General features: G+C 37.1%; 1 non-coding gene across 1 annotated transcript; it reads right to left on the reverse strand.

The window, feature by feature from the left end:
• Positions 1–1,892: 1,892 nt before the first annotated feature.
• Positions 1,893–1,998, reverse strand: LOC123456111. Its single transcript, XR_006634332.1, has one exon. It is a non-coding gene; the product is annotated as a U6 spliceosomal RNA (small nuclear RNA).
• Between the last annotated feature and the right edge of the window lie 5,065 nt (positions 1,999–7,063).

Raw genomic sequence — 7,063 nt, forward strand, 5'->3', positions numbered from 1 at the left:
TACACTTGTGTGAGCATCACAAAAGTTTATCTGCTGCTAAGTAGGTTAGACCATGAGTTGCTTGGAGATATATTGGTCATTTTCCCCCAGTCACCCATGTAGCACCTTCTGACACTGGACGCACTGACTGTCTGGGGACTGACTCTCTTCCAACTTTCAGCCATGTCACTCCATGTTACTTGTCAACTGTATATGGTGTCTTCGGCAGTAGCATCTTTCCATTGATCTTTGTTGGGTCATCAAGTACTCTAACAGAAATCTGTCATTCTTTTAGGAAACTGTGTAGGTCTCTCTGATCAAATCTCATTTTGGATGATAGCCACCTGCTGGTACTGGAAGTTACAGGTCAGTGCTCATGAAGAGAAGGAAGAAAAAAGTAAGTAATATAAAAGAGAGAGAAGAAAGAGAGAGAAGCTGTAGAAGATTAAGGTCAGTCCTCATCATTGTTTGTGATAGGTTTGCTTAGGAGATTAATCTGCTCTGAGTTTAGTCTTGGTAGGTGGCATGTGTCCAGGAATTCATCCATTTCATCCCTATTATCCAATTTTGAGGAGTAGAGGTTTTTGAAGTAAGTCCTGATGATTCTGCCAACTTCACTTATGTCTGTTGTGATCCTTCCTTTTTCATTTCTAATTTTGTTAATTTGAAGTATTTTTTTTTCAGATGATCAAATTTTCCATGGGTTTATCAATCTTGTCTATTTTTTCAAAGTACCAGCTCTTTGTTCCATCAATGATTTTCTTAGTTTCCAAGTCATTAATTTCTGCTCTGATCTTAATTATTTCTTTTTGTCTGGAGCTTTATGGCTTCCATACTTCTTGTTTGTTTTTTTTTTTTTTTTTCAATGCCTTGGATGGCTAGGTGATTGATTTGGGATCAATTATCTTTGTTATGAAGGCATTTAGTACAATGAATTTTCACCTGAGGACTACCTTCATTATGTCCCACAGATTTGGTACATTGTGCTCTTATTGTAATTAATTTCTATAAATTTTGAAATTTCATTTTTTATTTTGTCCACTACCCACTTATTGTTTAAGAGTTTGTTGTTCAATTTCCAGGAGTTGGTTGGGTTCCTGGCACATCTTTTGTTGTTGATTTTTACCAATACAGCATTTTGATCTGATATCAAGCAGGAAATTATGTCATTCCTCCTAAACATATGGGGGCAGGCTTTGTGACCCAGTATATTATCCATTTTACAGAAAGTTTCATGGACCACTGAGAAGAATGCATAATCTATGAATTTTGTGTAAAAGGTTCTGTGGATGTCCATTAGGTCTAATTGATCTATGCTGTTGTTGAACTCTCTTACCCCCCTGTTAATTTTCTGTTTGGATCATCTATCTATTGATAGTGGAGTATTGAAGTCCCCAACTATGATGGTGTTGGTGGTTATTTTGTTTTATTGTTTAGTAAATTTTGTTTTATGAATTGTGGTACACCTCTATTCAATGCATAAAGATTAATGATTGTGATATCCTCTTGCTGGATCATTCCCTTGATAAGTAGGAAGTGACGTTCTTTGTCTTTTTTGATTACTTTTAATCTGAAATCTATTTTGTTCGGTATAAGTATAGCTACACTTGCTTGCTTCTTATTTCCGTTTGCTTGGAATATCGTTTTCTACCCTATCCCCCTGAGGATGTATCTGTTTTTTGTGGTGAGGTGGGTTTCTTGAAGACATCAGATTGAGGGGTCTAATTTTCTGATCCACCCTATTGGCTTAAGTCTCTTGATTGGTGAGTTAATGCCATTAATATTTAGGGTAATAACTGTGAGGTTTCATTTAATAACTGCCATATTGTGCCAGATTATGTGGTTTGGTGTTTTCTTGGCCTTTTTAATTTTTGTGCTATCTTTAACTTTGGTTTTTGTGGTCTGCTGCTTGTAAAAATACAGAACACTTCATGACTGTGTGTCATCCTTGTGCAGGGGGCCATGCTAAGGTTCTCTGTATCATTCCAACTTTATTATAAGTGCTGCCAAAGTGAGCACTTGGCTATTTATTTTTATCATTGTCAATCATTCATCTTTTTCCTAATCCCTGAAAGTAGTACCCCTTGACCTTGTCACCCGTCTTTTTTTTTTTTTTTTCTTTCTTCCTCTGCTTGAAGATTTTACCTACTGAAGCCGTCTTTGTATTATGGACATTAAATGCTAATCATGCTGGGATAATGTCAAACTATAAGCTTTTAAATTTTTCTCTTCCTTGAGATCCAGCTTCACTGATTTTCCTTCCCTCCCTCTTATTATCTACTCTTTAGCAAACTGAACTGGGAGCCTTTGCTTTACATTCCAGAAATCTTTTTCTATTGCAGAGTCTTCAAAGTCAGTGAACTAACTTTTGTTTCTGTAGGCATTCACTTAAATTTACTCCTCCAAAACCAGAAATAGGGTTATGGTCCTCTAGCCTGCTTCCTCATTTACCTTAGATGTGCTCAAGAGGATTAGTGTTCATACCAATCTAATAGTCAGTCTTTTATTTTGCCTAAGACACTTTCATATTTAGTCCACCAAACTTCTGATAAATCATTTTGAATATGGAAAACAATTAACATGTTATTTTTTGGCAAAAATGTCATAAAAGCTATACAAAAAATGGCACCCATAAAATATCTGCTTTAAAAAAGAATAATCCAATCTGAAGTGCTAAATGAATTATGATAGAATCTACTGGGAGGTAGAAGTAGTTATAAAGCTATTGAAAGCAGTGGTAAGATCACAAATAACATTTCAAGTGTGTAGCAATTGCTTGTAGCTTCTGAATAACCCTTCACTGCATTTCTATTGTTTGCAACACAACATAATCTATATTTGATATTTGGTGAAAGTAACACATATATTTCAAAGAACTTTGCTAACTATATAGATCTACTTCTAGTTATAGCTACTATGGAACAACAATCTGGGGGTGGAGAGAGTGTAGTGTGCTCAGAGAGTTATTCTTTTCTTAGTTTCCTAAATAGACATGTTCTGGGGTTGGTGGTGATGAAATTCTGCCTGCCAGGGTAAAATCTTGCCAAGATGTAGGAAGCAGAGAATTTAAGCTTGGCAAGAAGCTTCTTTTACCCCAACTCTACAACTATATCATCCTGACAGTCTAAAAAAATTTACATAGATATGTGTGTGTGTGTGTGTGTGTGTATGTGTGTGTGTGTGTATATATATATATATATATATATATATATATATATATATTTATACACACACATAGATATATGTGCATATATATATATATGCACACATATCTATGCAAATATTCCAAATTTACCTTTTTAAAATGAGAGTACCAGTTGTACTTTCTGGATTCTAAATAAATTTACTATGCTGTCAGCAGTATCTTGCTACATAGCTCAGTAGTTACATAACAGTGACTAAGCATGTCATGCCAAATTACTTCAGTACTCCATAAAGATCACCTTTCTGTGGGCTTGCACAAGCAATTATTTACAAGGTCTAGAAGCAAGTGATCATGCAGTTCTTGGCAGGGCTGCCATAGCTAAGCTGTTTGGGAATAAGGAAAAAAAATAATTAGAATTCAGGTACTAAATTAATAGCCAGTAAATAAAAGATGGGAAAAAATACAAGAATTTTAAGACTTTGTTTGCAATTAAGAATATTGATTCCATATCTTATTGTTGTATCATGGTTGTCAGAAACATAGATTGTGTTTTATTGTATAATAGAAAAATTTCCCTCTTCTCAGAATGGATGTAGCAATGGTAGTTTTAGAAACTAAGGCTATTTGTTTAAATCTAAATATATTTCATTGTCTTATGGCTCCAAACCTCACTGATATTTGATTACCTGGCTATAAAATTCACTTGTTTGTTTGAAGTACACATAAATATGTGTGAATGACTGATGGCTATACATTATTGGCAATCCATCTTTCTACAGTCATTTGTCATCTCTAGACAATCCTACTAAGTGCTTGGATTTGCCATTGTATTATGGAATTAGTTGATATTATGAAATATCAAAGGTGAAGTATTTTCACCTAAACGAAATCTCAGCAATTATATATATTTTTAAAAATATTTTATTTTTATTCATGAGGGAGAGAGAGAATGGGTGCACTAGGGCCTCTAGCCACTGCAAAGAAACCCCAGATACATGAACCACTATTTGCATCTGGCTTATATGGGTACTGGGGAACCAAAGCTGTGTCCTTAGGTTAGACAGGCAAGCACCTTAACCACTAAGCCAACTCTCCAGCCCTACTTATGTATTTTTATAAGGTAAAACTATGAAGTTCCAAACACTTTATAACTTGCTAGCTTCACTTTTCTTAACTTTTTCTTTGAATAGCAAAAGAAAAGTTAGTACTGAATGTTATTCATGTGGTTTAGATCAAGAATTTCCATGTTGCTTACTAGAGAAGGATGCAAAAAGAATTCTATCTGCACAAAGAAATGATTTATATGACATCTTTTCCCTTTCTCAGTGCTAGTCCGGATTTTGTTCCATGGCACACTGAGCCAAGGAACATAAACATACTTACATCTAACATGCATCTGACATATATATAATATACATCTCACTGCCCTTGGGTCGCAGAAGAAAATATCAGAGGGAGTATAGAACATAGAATGTAGGCCGACTTTCAGGCTTTGAATAGTGCCAAGTTAAAATACTCATGTTATGGCTTAATACTGAGGAGAAGGAAAACAGAAATTCGTTTTTGGAAACTACTTCATTCAGGGTCCTATGCAGGCGAAACATGTGATGAAGGAGGAATCACTAAGGTAGGAAGAGGGTAGAAAATGGAGCAGGGGGAAGGAAGAGCAGATGAAGGAGAGCATGCGAATCCTCCGAGACAGGGCAGCTCTTGGTGTTGTAGAACTTCTCAAAGGTCTCCAGAGACTAAGAGGAAATTAAGGCAGTTAGGTTTTATAGCAAGCACCTTAACCATGAAGCAATCTGCCCAAGCCTCCATGAATGAATTATTGACCCTCCTGCCTCTGCCTCCAGCGTGCAAGGATAAGAGCCTGAGAGAGAGAGGTGTGAACTACCACCTCCAGCATCACACAGGCTATTTAAAACAAAAACAAAAACAAAAAAAAAAAAACAAGTTTTCTCAATTGAAAAGAATCACAAAGAGAATCTCATCACTAGGACTCCTTTTACTGTTACTGGACTTGGAAAGTGTAGAAAGGCCCATGAGCTCAGGGATGTCCACAGCCCATAAAGCTGTGAAAGTGTCCAGAGCCTGAGGTTGGAGTCAAACTTGGCTGACACTTGCCCTTTCACAATGGATCCACAATGACACTTACCTACACATGTTCATCAGAGTATGCTTATATTGATTATATCATCAAGTTCCTAACCAGTGAAAAAATAAATCAGGATTTCAGATTTTTTATATATATACTGCATTATACTAAAATTTTACTAGTGATTTTTCTTTTGTTCTTTTTGCATGTGTAATGTGCATGCTTGTGTAAGTGCTGATATGTATATGAGCCCAAGCGCACGAGTGAGTGCAGGTGCATATGTACGTGCACGTGGCGGTCAGAGGATGACCTGAGCTATTAACCCCCACAATATTATCCACATCATTTTGAGGCAAGATCGAGCTTACAAATTAGGGTAGACTGATTAGCCATTGAGCATCTAGGGATCCTCCTGTCTCCACCTCCTAAGCTTTGTTATTACCAAAACATGCTGCTAATGTCTAGCATTTTTATACGGGTTCTGGTGACCAAACACAGCTCCTCGTGCGTGAGAACGAAGCACTTTATTTGCTGAGGTATCTCCACAGTGCTACAGGAGTATTTTGTGTGTGTGTGTGTGATTTTTCTAGGTAGGGTTCTCTAGCCCAGGGTGATCTGGAATTCACTATGTAGTCTCAGGGTGGCCTCAGACTCATGGCGATCCACCTACCTCTGCCTTCTGAGTGCTGGGATTAAAGGCATGCGCCACCATGCCTAGCTGCAGGAGTAATTTTTATATCAGCTACACATTGTTGATTCTTTATGTGCTCAAGCCTTCCCTGTATCTCATAATTCTAAAAACCATTCCCTGCAATGGAGGCTGTGCTCAACACACACTTAGCATATAGTTCTTTTACTTGGTTGGGTCTTAACACTGTCAAGTATTTCTTGTGTTTAAACTTCAAATTTTGGAATGTTTCATGAGGAGGGAGTCAGTTGGGAAAGTGTTGTAAATTCAAAAATGGAACATGGCCCAGATGGATTCATGGAAAGGCTGCAGTTCTCCTCCAAGAGTGGAGACACAATGGGAGGGATACAAGGGAGCCTTTCCATTGAAGGACAAAAATGCAAAATAAAATAAAATAAACAGTTTCATTCTAATTCCCCTGTGAACAGGAAATTATTCTTTAAGTAACTGAAGTTCATGTGCTTAGGGAGGGAAAGCTTAATTGTGCAGCTGTATTTATAGTTAGTATAACAGTGAAAAGTTCAGAAGGAAGTGAATAGAAGATGAGTTTAGCATGTTTTGAGATCGTAAGATTAAAGGATACATGCATGGTGAGTTGGAGTAAAGTTTTAGGAAGACGTGCATTAATTATCTGAAACAGGTGAGCAAACTTCACAAAAGATGAATGATAAATACACCTTCAAAGTGATGATATTCAAGTGAAAGGAAGCTAGACATAATGGTAACACCAGCAAGGAGAAGTATTGCCTGCAGCCCTCATGCAGGGTGAGAGGTCTGAGCAAAATGACGAAACTGAAGACCATAATTACTTCTGGAAAGAGAAGCATAATTATTTAGATAATTAAATTTTTTTAAATTTTTATTTATTTATTTGAGAGCGACAGACACAGAGAGAAAGACAAATAGAGGGAGAGAGAGAGAATGGGAGCGCCAGGGCTTCCAGCCACTGCAAACGAACTCCAGATGCGTGGGCCCCCTTGTGCATCTGGGTAACGTGGGACCTGGGGAACCGAGCCTTGAACCTGGGTCCTTAGGCTTCACAGGCAAGCGCTTAACCGCTAAGCCATCTCTCCAGCCCAGATAATTAAATATTTAAAATACATATCTGAAGACAATTTTCTTTGAATTTGCATAAAACTTGACTAGGCGTATAACT

The sequence above is a fragment of the Jaculus jaculus genome, chromosome 19 (genome assembly GCF_020740685.1).
Source record: "Jaculus jaculus isolate mJacJac1 chromosome 19, mJacJac1.mat.Y.cur, whole genome shotgun sequence".
NCBI classification, from domain to species: Eukaryota; Metazoa; Chordata; class Mammalia; order Rodentia; family Dipodidae; genus Jaculus; species Jaculus jaculus.